This window comes from Anomaloglossus baeobatrachus, chromosome 1 (genome assembly GCF_048569485.1).
Source record: "Anomaloglossus baeobatrachus isolate aAnoBae1 chromosome 1, aAnoBae1.hap1, whole genome shotgun sequence".
Lineage (NCBI taxonomy): Eukaryota > Metazoa > Chordata > Amphibia > Anura > Aromobatidae > Anomaloglossus > Anomaloglossus baeobatrachus.
In genome coordinates this window covers 108,346,536-108,360,068 of record NC_134353.1, presented here as the reverse complement: position 1 = coordinate 108,360,068, position 13,533 = coordinate 108,346,536, and positions in this window count along the sequence as shown.

Here is a 13,533-nt window from a genome sequence, read left to right as displayed (position 1 = left end):
TACCCTACCTATGACCCTGTACTCTGTCTATTTTTCATCACTGCATTGAGGGTCTACTTAGGGTCTCTATAGGGTCAGCCACCGCTGAGTGGGGGCGCCATTGTTCGTAGTCATCAGGGTGCCGACCCCCGCGGTAGGTAGTGGACAGGAGGGAGGTTTATCGGATAGGGTGAGTATCTTACCTTCCTCCCTTTCTTTATCTTTATCTCTTTTTCCCTTTTAAATATTTGCACAAGGGTTGTGGATTTTAATAAAGTCAATAATAAAATTGTGTTTTAAAGGGTTATATATTTTGTTATGCAACACCCCCTTTTTCATATAGCTTCAGTATAAGGCTATTATGTAGCACAGTATCAAATGTCTTTGCAAAGTCCAAATAAATCAAATCAGCTGCATTACCAATATCCATTTTGCACTTTGCAATTTGCACTTATCTCCTCATAGAACCCCAACATGTTGGTTAGACACAACTTACCTTTCATGAATCCATGCTGGTTATCAGTTATTATATTATTCACTCTAATATATTGTTGCATGTCAGTTCTTAAAATGCCCTAGAAAAACTTGCACAACACTAATATCAGACTTACAGGATGGTAGTTACCTGGATACACTCTCTTACCTTTCTTAAATATCGGTACTATGCCAGCCATTCTCTAATCCTGCCCTGTACCAACCCTGTTACAAGAGAATGTAAGAAGATAAGATACAGCAATCTGTCAATTAATGAGCTCAATTCCTTTAATATAAAATTGAAGAATGCCATCTAGCTTTGGAGAATTGTCAATGTTTAATTTACTGAGACACAGGCGTAATTCTCATCGTGTTACATTTGTTATATGAGGTGGGTCTTTGAATTTTGCCTTGTTGAATGTTCCCTGGAACAGTCAGTTCCTTGGTAAACACCAATAAAAAGTGTGTGCTTAATATCTCAGGCTTTGCTTTGTCTTCTTTAGTTATCCTATTATAATTGTAATGGGTGTGTCTCAGGTGACACACTTATGTGGTTTCATGTTCTGGCACTATTATTCAGTTTATTCAAGGTCTGGTTGTAAGCACAGGCTTGTACTTATCTGTGGTATCGATGCTGAAGTTTTGCTGAACTTCTGAGTCATCTGAGGATAAGTGGTTCATGTATTTTTCCACATGTGTCCTTCATTTGTCTTTCTTTTAGCATTTATTGGGGTTGATGAAGAGGTCATCACACCAGTTCCCTATTTAGGGTCCAGCACTAGGGATACTTAGGTTATGCACCGAGCCATATACCTAACCCTATCTAGGGTGGTGAATGACCCCAAGGACCAGTAATCGGTTTGTTCAGGGGTCACTTTTTCCCCTTTTGCTAGACGTAGGGCTACCCTTACCTTACCGTTCACCGCTCACTTAGTACTTCCCGGTATCTAGTGTGACAATAATCTTTTATGGTGCCGATACCATCCTTTTTTTTCCTTTTGGCATTGATGTATTTATAAAAAATTGGAGTGTTTATTTTAATGTCTTTGGCAATTTTTATTACAGAAGCTAATTTTGCTACCTTGATTTCTTCTTTTTCTTTTCCTATTGAGAAATTTATACCCTTGAAATGCTATTATTGTATTTTCAGCCTTCAAAATTTTGAGTGGTCTTTGTTTTTGTTTTATTATACTTTGCACTGTCTTATTATTTCATAGTGGTTTATTTTTATTCCATGACATTTTATTACCAGAGGGTATGAGTTATTTACAGGACTCTAGTAGAATATCCATAGACTTGCCCCATTTATGTTTGGTATCCCAAGTTACCATGACATTTTCCCAATATACATGATTATGTTCTTCCCTTTATTTGTTAAACTCAACTTTCCTAAAATTCCAGGTTTTAGCATTTCCCCTTTCAAGTATTCTATTGAATATTACATTGAAATTTACCATAATACTTTCACTGTTGTCCAACTGTTTCCAAAGCTTTGTTATCTGAAATTATATCTGGTCTACACTGTGTGCAGAATTATTAGGCAAATGAGTATTTTGATCACATGATAATTTTTATACATGTTGTCCTACTCCAAGCTGTATAGGCTTAAGAGCCAACTACCAATTAAGTAAATCAAGTGATGTGCATCTCTGTAATGAGGAGGGGTGTGGTGTAATGACATCAACACCCTATATAAGGTATGCTTAATTATTAGGCAACTTCTTTTCCTTTGGCAAAATGGGTCAGAAGATAGATTTGACAGGCTCTGAAAAGTCCAAAATAGTGAGATGTCTTGCAGAGGGATGCAGCAGTCTTGAAATTGCCAAAATTTTGAAGTGTGATCACTGAACAATCAAGCGTTTCATGGCAAATAGCAAACAGGGTCGCAAGAAGCGTGTTGGGCAAAAAAGGTGCAAAATAACTGCTCATGAATTGGGGAAAATCAAGCATGAAGCTACCACGTTGCCATTTGCCACAAGTTTGGCCATATTTCAGAGCTGCAACATTACTGGAGTATCAAAAAACACAAGGTGTGCCATACTCAGGGACATGACCAAGGTAAGGAAGGCTTAAAAACGACCACCTTTGAACAAGAAACATAAGATATTAAATTTCAAGACTGGGCCAAGAAATATCTTAAGACAGATTTTCCAAAGGTTTTATGGACTGGTGAAATGAGAATGACTCTTGATGGGCCAGATGGATGGGCCAGAGGCTGGATCAGTAAATGGCAGAGAGCTCCACTCCAACTCAGACGCCAGCAAGGTGGAGGTGGGGTACTGGTATCAGCTCATATCATCAAAGATGAACTTGCGGGACCTTTTCGGGTTGAGTATGGGATGAAGCTCAACTCCCAGACCTATTGCCAGTTTTTGGAAGACAACTTCTTCAAGCAGTGGTACAGGAAGAAGTCAGTATTGTTCAAGAAAAACATGATTTTCATGCAAGACAATGCTCAATCAGATGCACCCAACTACTCCACAGCGTGGCTGGCCAGTAAAGGTCTAATAGATGAAAAAATATTGGCATGGCCCCCTTGTTTACCTGATCTGAACCCCATAGATAACCTGTGTTCTCTCATAAAATGTAAGATCTACAGGGGAGGAAAACAGTATACCTCTCGGAACAGTGTCTGGGAGGCTGTGGTGGCTGCTGTACGCAATGTTGATTGTAAACAGATCAAGCAACTGACAGAATCTATGGATGGTAGGCTGTTGAGTGTCATCATAAAAAAAGGTGGCTATATTGGTCCCTAATTTTTTGGGGTTTTGTTTTTGCATGTCAAAAATGTTTATTTGTAAATTTTGTGCATTTATATTGGTTTACCTGGTGAAAATAAACAAGTGAGATGGTAATATATTTGGTTTTTATTAAGTTGCCTAATAATTCTGCACAGTAATAGTTACTAGAGTTGAGCAAGCCTCTAGAGGCTCGATTTCTGTTTGGTTCGCCGAACGGACGCCGTGTTCGAGTTCGGTTCAGCAAGCCATTCGACGAACCTCTCGAACCCCATTGAAAACAATTGGAGGCAATCACAAACACATAAAAACACATTATAAATGTACACCTTCTGTTAATAAACATTGTCATAACACTTACCTGTCCCCGCGATGCGTCCTGCACTCTGTCTCCCACCGCTATTCCTTCCGATGATTGCTGCGTCCTCCCGGTAACCAGCCCTGATGATAGGACCTATCAAGATGTCAAAATAGCATGTGACCAGTCACGTGTCTGTTATCTCATTGGCTACAGACTGGTCACATGGCTTTGACGTCCTGTTAGGACCTGTCAGTGCATCTCTCCAGTACACGGTGATCAATTGTGTATCTCCGTGTACCGGCGACAGTCTCTGACACATAGTCGACTCCCCGTTCTGCTTCCCCGTTCCGTTATTCACCAGCTGCCACAGCCGGTCAATAACGGAGATCACCATTTCTTTAGCAACATGCCTGTCAGTGGTGATGTCACCGCTAACAGCACGCAGCCTCTGATCACTCACAGAGTGAAAAGACTGCACGGAAAGCAGCACCGTCTTCTTCCAATGCAGCGCTGCTGATGTAGCAGAACTGCATGTGTTGAAGGAGAAAGAAGACAGAAGACCAGGATCATGGAGGGATCAGAGGGTGTAATACACATGGAGTCTCTAAGTGTGTCTGTGTATTTATTTCAACTAAAGTATTATTTCTCTTTGTGGTGTCTTTTTTTAACCCTTTATTGGAGATTCTTAATGGCCGGGTCAAACTTGCCTAACATTAAGAATTTCTGGCTTAATACTAGCTAGTAAAACAAAGCTAGTATTAACTCATGAATACCCAGCAAGCCACCTGGCTCCAGGGCTGTTGGAAGAGTTGGATACAGCGCCAGATGATGGCGCTTCTATGAAAGCGCCATTTTCTGGGGTGGCTGCGGATTGCAATTCGCAGCAAAGGCGCCCAGAAACCTCGGGCTAACCTGTGCTGCAAATTCCAATCCCCAGCTGCCTAGTTGTACCTGGCTGGACACAAAAATATGGCAAAGATCACGTCATTTGTAGTGATGAGCGAGTACTAAAAAGCTCGGGTGCTCGAAGCTCGGGCCGAGCCTCCCAAGATACTCGTGTACTCGGCCCGAGCAACGAGCCCAATGTTATCCTATGGGAGACCCGAGTATTTTTGTGAAATGACCCCCCGGCAGCATGTAGAAACCCTAAAAATGTCACAAAAGTCTCAGAAGAGTGCTCAAATGACATGGCAACAGCAGGGGGAAGACCCCTTGAAGCATTTATCACTCAAAAGTCACAGCTGTGAACAATTTTGTCCGCGTTTCACGCCATTTTTACGGACTCACCAGAAAACCTTCCAAACTGACCCCAAAATAATTTTTCATGGCAGAAATGTTAAGGGCACATACCCAATAGTGAGATAGAGCTGGTGTATGTTACTTTTTGAGATTAATACATGAAAGATTTTACGTGAAAACATTGTGTGGCACTCCGATGTCCCTGAGAAGAGACGTACATGAAGGCCTCTTGAGTCTAATGTGCCCATTTTGAGGAAGTGAGTCTTTGTAGTATTTTCCTTTGCCAGGGCAGTCCAAAATTGTGAGGTTCACCAATGCCCCTGCATACAGACGTGCATGAGGGCCTGTAAACCTGAAGTGCCCATTGTAAGGAAGTGGGTCTATTGTAGTATAGCCCTTAGGCAGGGCAGCCAAAAATTGGGAGGCTCCACATTGTCCCTGGATAGAGACGTGCATGATGGCCTGTAAACCTGAAGTGCCCATTGTCAGGAAGTGGGTGTATTATAGTATAGCCCTTAGGCAGGGCAGCCAAAAATTGGGAGGCTCCACATTGTCCCTGCATAGAGACGTGCATGATGGCCTGTAAACCTGAAGTGCCCATTGTCAGGAAGTGGGTGTATTATAGTATAGCCCTTAGGCAGGGCAGCCAAAAATTGGGAGGCTCCACATTGTCCCTGCATAGAGACGTGCATGATGGCCTGTAAACCTGAAGTGCCCATTGGAAGGAAGTGGGTCTATTGTAGTATAGCCCTTAGGCAGGGCAGCCAAAAATTGGGAGGCTCCACGTTGTCCCTGGATAGAGACGTGCATGAGGGCCTGTAAACCTGAAGTGCCCATTGGAAGGAAGTGGGTCTATTGTAGTATAGCCCTTAGGCAGGGCAGCCAAAAATTGGGAGGCTCCACGTTGTCCCTGGATAGAGACGTGCATGAGGGCCTGTAAACCTGAAGTGCCCATTGTCAGGAAGTGGGTGTATTATAGTATAGCCCTTAGGCAGGGCAGCCAAAAATTGGGAGGCTCCACATTGTCCCTGGATAGAGACGTGCATGATGGCCTGTAAACCTGAAGTGCCCATTGTAAGGAAGTGGGTCTATTGTAGTATAGCCCTTAGGCAGGGCAGCCAAAAATTGGGAGGCTCCACGTTGTCCCTGGATAGAGACGTGCATGAGGGCCTGTAAACCTGAAGTGCCCATTGTAAGGAAGTGGGTCTATTGTAGTATAGCCCTTAGGCAGGGCAGCCAAAAATTGGGAGGCTCCACGTTGTCCCTGGATAGAGACCTGTTAGGTTCTTAGTGCCTCCGTGCTTGCATTTAAAAACCGCACGTGTGTGCCTGTTGGTGGCAGCTTTCCGCTGCATTTGTGTGAGTTTTGCAAAAACTTGGATATAACGCACAAGTCTAGTGAATACACATCAGCACAGCATTGCAAAATGCGCAAGGGCGTTGTCAACGAACAAGGAAGTGGACGTGATGGTGGTGCAGGCAGAGACCGAGGTTGTGTGCAAGGTCTAATTTCGCCACAACAAAGGGCCACATCTAGTCGCTCGCACGTCCTGTCCCAAATTCTTGGGGACCGCAGCAGTACACCGCTCTTGAACCAAGACCAGTGTCAACAGGTTGTTAGTTGGATAGCGGATAATGCTTCCAGTCAGATTGGCACCACAACAAACACTCTGTCTTCCACACGGTCAAGTGTCAGTAGCCGTGATACTGCACCGCACATTTCAGAACCTGATCCTCCTTCCTACCACCAGGCCGAGTACACGTCCACGGACATTACTGATCCCACACTTGGACACTCGGAAGAGCTGTTCGTTCACGTTTCCATTCACAAATTCTGGCCTCTCGCCAGCTCCTGTTGAAGTGGGCCATGACGAGATTGTATGTACAGATGCCCAAATATTTGAGCAGCCACGTTCTCACGAAGTTGGCAACGTGTCTCAACAAGGGGTGGACGATGATGAGACACAATTGTCAGGAAGTCAGGAGGAGGAGCAGGGTGCGGAAGAGGAAGACGACGTGGTGGATGATCCAGTAACTGACCCAACCTGGCAGGAGGATATGCAGAGCGAGGACAGCAGTGCACAGGGGGAGGGAGGCGTAGCATCCCAACAGGCAGTAAGAAGCAGAGTGGTGGCCCCAGGCAGACGTCAGGCAACTGTTCCCCGGAACAACACGACACAAGGTGCCTGTACAAATGTTAGGTCTTCCCGAGTCTGGCTGTAATACTATTGTATGTATTGAGGATTTCGATTGCGTTAGGGCAATGACAACCAGAGACGAGTTCTTGGTGCAAGACGTTTATAATATGCAACCAGCAAATATGTACATAAACGGAACAAAAACACAGTAGAACATAAATACAGGAAATACCTTCCAGGGACGGAGCGAAAGGGAATTCCCGGGACCGCGCACCGGACTCCCCCAGGGAGATCACCAAGAGCGAACCCCTATACAGGGACTGTCTGGCAATCACCCCAGAAGCCCTAAATGCGCAGCAGCCGGGACACAAAAGGGCAATAGGTAAGTCCAAAAATGTCCGTACGTGATGTGAGTCCAGAGTGGTATTAAACGGAAGGAACCGGGCAGAAGTGCCGACCAAAGACGGCAAACGGAGTCCGGGCACAGCTAGATGATACCAGATGAAGTCCAGAGTCGGTGTCGGTTGTTTTCCAAGAGGATCCGAATAACAATCAGGAACCAAAAGCAGCAGGGCAGGAGCACACAGGAAGCAGTATACTCAGGCACTGGACTAAGCTTTAGGGGCGGCTTTTAAACAGATGGACAGGAAGTAGGGCAACAGAACAGAAAACTCCATGTTAACAAAGGGCAAGCTCTTTCAAAAGAAAACTGGAAAACCCGGAACTCTGACACTGGCAGTTTTTTAAGTTGGCTCCAGATGATTCTAAAAAGGCCATTTGCAACACCTGCCATGCCAGCATCAGCAGGGGTACCAAAACTAGCAGCCTGACCACCACCAGCATGATCAGGCACATGTCAGCCAAGCACCCGACTTTGTGGGAAGTACAACAGAGTCGAGGAGCAGTGCTTGCTGATGTCACTGCTACGTCTTCGCTGGTTGTGCATGCGAGCCAATCCCCTGTCCATGCTGCCTGCGAACAAGCCTCCTCCACTCCTGCACCTGCAGTTGCCTACGCAGAAAGAACACCATCATCAAGCACGTCCTTGTCCCAGCGCAGCGTTCAGTTATCCATTCAGCAAACCTTTGAACGCAGGCGCAAATACACTGCCAACACCCCACATGCCACAGTTCTAAATGCTAACATTTCGCGACTGCTTGCGCTGGAAATGTTGCCTTTTAGGCTGGTTGAGACAGAAGCATTCCGCGACCTGATGGTGGCAGCTGTCCCACGTTACTCGGTCCACAGCCGCCACTATTTCTCCCGGTGTGCCGTCCCCGCATTGCATAACCACGTGTCACAAAACATCACACGTGCCCTGAACAACGCTGTTCCAGCCAAAGTCCACCTAACCACAGACACGTGGACAAGTGCATGTGGGCAAGGCCGCTACATCTCGTTGACGTCACACTGGGTTAATATTGTGCAAGCTGGGACCCAGTCTGAGCGAGGGACGGAACACGTCCTTCACACACCAAGTTTTGCAGGCCCTACCTCAGTCAGGGTTTCACACACACTCTACAGCTCCGGAATGTCATGCTCCTCAGCCTCCTCCTCCTCCTGCGCATCCTGATCCACTTTACCCTCCACACCAGTCCCAAGCTGGAAGTGTCGCGGGCGGAGGAGGGGACGGTGCGCTCTCCCACTGCTCGGGTCCGGCTGACGCTGCTCTACGGCTGCTGCTGCTCGTTGGCTCGAGCGATGGCCGGATCCCGGGGACTCGAGCGGCGCTACTCGCCCATGAGTGAAAAGGGGTGGTTTGGGTTTTGGGGATATTGTCCGTGACGCCACCCACGGTTGTGGTGATTGTGTGGACACCACCGCTGCTCTGGACGGGGATCCTGGGAGCCTGTGACAGGGAGCAGCTTTGTTGTTATTTCTCCCCTCCGTGGGTAGGGGGGTTGGTTGTCCCGGGGCCTGGTGATGGGGTAGAGATGGATGACAGGCGGGTTGCGGGGCCTGATGAGGTGCAGGGTCGCAGGGGCAGCGCTGTGCCGCACGGCACGGAGGTACTCACTCAGCCCAATGATGATGACACAGTTCACGGTAAAACAAGTGGCTGGATGGACGGGTCACTCGGACGGCTGCGGTTGTTCCTCCCTTCAGGTTAGTGATGACTGTCTCTCCCTGCACCTAAGTTAAGTGTTGGTAGTGATGGTTTCCCAACGGTAACCCGCTCCCCGACCTGGATATGGGCCGGAGGAGCCCCTTTTGCCCACAGGAGCTGGCCCTGGGAGACGGTTGCCCTTGGCGGTGGCGGTGTCTCCCCTTCACGGTTGTACGGTTGCCTTCTATCTGGACTTGGCTGTTTGGAAACCCTGAGGTTCCCTTCACTAACGGATTTGGCAAATTCACGGCGACACCAAGCCTTGCCGGGATCCGAAAGTCCTCTGCCAATGGTGCTGGCTTCTCTTTGTATACCGGTCCGGTACGGCCGGGTCACCACCCGTCCACGGTCCTTACGGCAGACTCCAATCGGCCTCCACTGCAGACGGTCACCACATCCTGCCAACCTTGCTGTCCTGTCCGGGCCACACACCCGGACCAACTTCAGGCTCTTTGCTGTCACTTTTCTCCTCTCTACTACTTTCCTCCTTCCACTTCCTTAGCTTAACTCTCACTGCCTGTGTTTTCCCTCCTCCTCGGTGGGTGGAGACCAACCGCCTGGCTCCACACCCTGGTGTGGACAACAGCCCCTGGGGAAGGCAACAAGGATTTTGTGTTTTGACTATGATATGCCTGCAGGGAGTGTGGGGTGTTTAAGTGTTGTGCTCTGTGGCCCCTGGCTTGTCCAGGGCGACACAGAAGCACTGCAGCACTGCCTCGGCGAAGCGGCAACAGGCAGTGCTGAAGCTAATCTGCATAGGTGACAAACCCCACAATGCAGAAGAGGTGTGGACAGCTCTGAAACAGCAGGCAGATCACTGGCTCACAACTCTGAACCTAAAGCCAGGAAAGGTCATGTGTGACAATGGCCGGAACCTGGTGGCGGCTTTGAGGCGAGGCCAGCTGACACATGTTCCATGCGTGGCCCATGTGCTCAACCTCGTGGTTCAGCGGTTTCTAAAGTCATACTCAGAGCTGTCTGATCTGCTGGTAAAAGTTCGCCGCCTGTCTGCACATTTTCGAAAGTCACCTACTGCTTCAGCCGGCCTTGCCGGCTTAAGACGCCGTTTGCATCTTCCGGCACTCAGACTGGTGTGTGATGTCCCCACGCGTTGGAATTCAACTCTGCACAAGTTGGTCAGGATATGTGAGCAGAAGAGGGCAGTTGTTGAGTACCTGCATCACCTAAGCCGTCGGGAAATGGGTCAAACTCCACACATAACACCTGAGGAGTGGAGATGGATGTCCGACCTATGCACCATCCGCCAAAACTTTGAGGACTCCACCAAGATGGTGAGCGGCGATGACGACATTATTAGCGTCACCATACCGCTTCTCTGCCTTCTAAAATGGTCTCTGCTCAAAAAACAACCATGATGCATTGCAGGCGGAGCGCGATGAGTTTGAGCAAGAAACAGTAGTGGGTGTGGGTGATGATAACACACAGCCCAGCCTCGTCTCATCACAACGTGCAGTGGAGGACTATGACGAGGAGGAGGATGAAGACATGGAGCAACTCTCTGGCCAAATTGAGGATATGACATGCAGTCATATCCTCGGTTCAGCGTGGCTGGCCAGAGGACAGGGTAGATGATGAGGAGGAGGAGGAGGAGGACAGCATGTTCAGTCATCGTGTTGGTCAGGATACTGAAGTGATGGCTGTTAAGAGTCTGGCACACATGGCTGACTTTATGGTAAGCTGCCTGTCTCGTGACCCTCGCGTTAAGAACATCTTGGCCGACAATCATTACTGGTTGGTAACACTGTTAGACCCACGCTAAAAGGAGAACTTTATGTCTCTTATTCCCGAGGCGGAGAGGTCAGGCAAAATGCAGCAGTTCCAGAAGGCCATAGTCACGGAAGTAGGCAAAGCATTCCCCTCACAAAACGCTAGCGGCATAGCTCAGGAATCAGTGGACAACCAAGGCGTACAGCCGAGAGGGGCACAAGTCCAATCCGCCAGAGGTAGGGGAACAGTCTTTAAGATGTTGGACAGTTTTCTCAGCCCCTCACATACCACAGCCCCTGAGGTGAGGGGTAGTGCCACAAGAAATCCTAAGTTTGGCCAGATGCTCAAGGAGTACCTTGCAGATCAAACAACTGTACTCCGACATTCCTCTGTGCCTTACAATTAATGTGTATCCAAGCTGGACACGTGGCATGAATTGGCTCTCTACGCCTTTGAAGTCCTGGCCTGCCCTGCCGCTAGCGTTTTGTCAGAGCATGTTTTTAGTGCCGCAGGTGGAATCATTACAGATAAACGCACCCGCCTGTCAACTGTAAATGCTGACAGGCTGACTCTGATCAAGATGAACAAGGGTTGGATTTGGCCAGACTTCACCACACACACCAACAGCAATTTACAGCGGAATTTAAAGTTTGTAACGGGAATTTGCCATGTACCTCCACTCACCCATGGTAACACACTTCTGGACTTTGGCTAATCGCTGGACTGCTCCTCCTTCTCCTCATGCGCCATCATGGTGACCATTACAATAGTTAAGCCGTTGTTTCAGGTATACCCCCAGTGGTAAATTTTTTCGCCCATTCTTTCTGAATGGGCATTACAACGACAGGAGACCCGCTCCTTTGCAATGGGAACAATGTTTTGAGGCCCTCATGCACATCTCTATCCAGGGACAATGTGGAGCCTCCAAATTTTTGGCTGCCCTGCCTAAGGGCTATACTACAATAGACCCACTTCCTTACAATGGGCACTTCATGTTTACAGGCCATCATGCACGTCTCTATCCAGGGACAATATGGAGCCTGACGCTGCCACCGACTGCCACACACATGCTGTTTTTAAATGCAAGCACGGACGCAATAAGAACCTAACTGGTTTTTAGGAGCGACAATTTCTGAGAAGTCTGACACTATCAGACACTGCTGACTGACGTGTATTATACACTAGACTTGTGCGTTATATAATAGTTTGTGCAAAACGCGCACCTGTACGCTGCCACCGACAGACACACACGTGCTGTTTTTAAATGCAAGCACGGATGCAATAAGAACCTAACTGGTTTTTAGGAGCGACAATTACTGAGAAGTCTGACACTATCAGACACTGCTGACTGACGTGTATTATACACTAGACTTGTGCGTTATATAATAGTTTGTGCAAAACGCGCACCTGTACGCTGCCACCGACAGACACACACGTGCTGTTTTTAAATGCAAGCACAGACGCAATAAGAACCTAACTGGTTTTTAGGAGCGACAATTACTGAGAAGTCTGACACTATCAGACACTGCTGACTGACGTGTATTATACACTAGACTTGTGCGTTATATAATAGTTTGTGCAAAACGCGCACCTGTACGCTGCCACCGACAGACACACACGTGCTGTTTTTAAATGCAAGCACGGACGCAATAAGAACCTAACTGGTTTTTAGGAGCGACAATTACTGAGAAGTCTGACACTATCAGACACTGCTGACTGACGTGTATTATACACTAGACTTGTGCGTTATATAATAGTTTGTGCAAAACGCGCACCTGTACGCTGCCACCGACAGACACACACGTGCTGTTTTTAAATGCAAGCACGGACGCAATAAGAACCTAACTGGTTTTTAGGAGCGACAATTACTGAGAAGTCTGACACTATCAGACACTGCTGACTGACGTGTATTATACACTAGACTTGTGCGTTATATAATAGTTTGTGCAAAACGCGCACCTGTACGCTGCCACCGACAGACACACACGTGCTGTTTTTAAATGCAAGCACGGACGCAATAAGAACCTAACTGGTTTTTAGGAGCGACAATTACTGAGAAGTCTGACACTATCAGACACTGCTGACTGACGTGTATTATACACTAGACTTGTGCGTTATATAATAGTTTGTGCAAAACGCGCACCTGTACGCTGCCACCGACTGCCACACACGTGCTGTTTTTAAATGCAAGCACGGACGCAATAAGAACGTAACTGGTTTTTAGGAGCGACAATTACTGAGAAGTCTGACACTATCAGACACTGCTGACTGACGTGTATTATACACTAGACTTGTGCGTTATATAATAGTTTGTGCAAAACCCGCACCTGTACGCTGCCACCGACAGACACACACGTGCTGTTTTTAAATGCAAGCACGGACGCAATAAGAACCTAACTGGTTTTTAGGAGCGACAATTACTGAGAAGTCTGACACTATCAGACACTGCTGACTGACGTGTATTATACACTAGACTTGTGCGTTATATAATAGTTTGTGCAAAACGCGCACCTGTACGCTGCCACCGACAGACACACACGTGCTGTTTTTAAATGCAAGCACGGACGCAATAAGAACCTAACTGGTTTTTAGGAGCGACAATTACTGAGAAGTCTGACACTATCAGACACTGCTGACTGACGTGTATTATACACTAGACTTGTGCGTTATATAATAGTTTGTGCAAAACGCGCACCTGTACCCTGCCACCGACTGCCACACACGTGCTGTTTTTAAATGCAAGCACGGACGCAATAAGAACCTAACTGGTTTTTAGGAGCGACAATTACTGAGAAGTCTGACACTATCTGGACTGTTTTAGACTGTGTA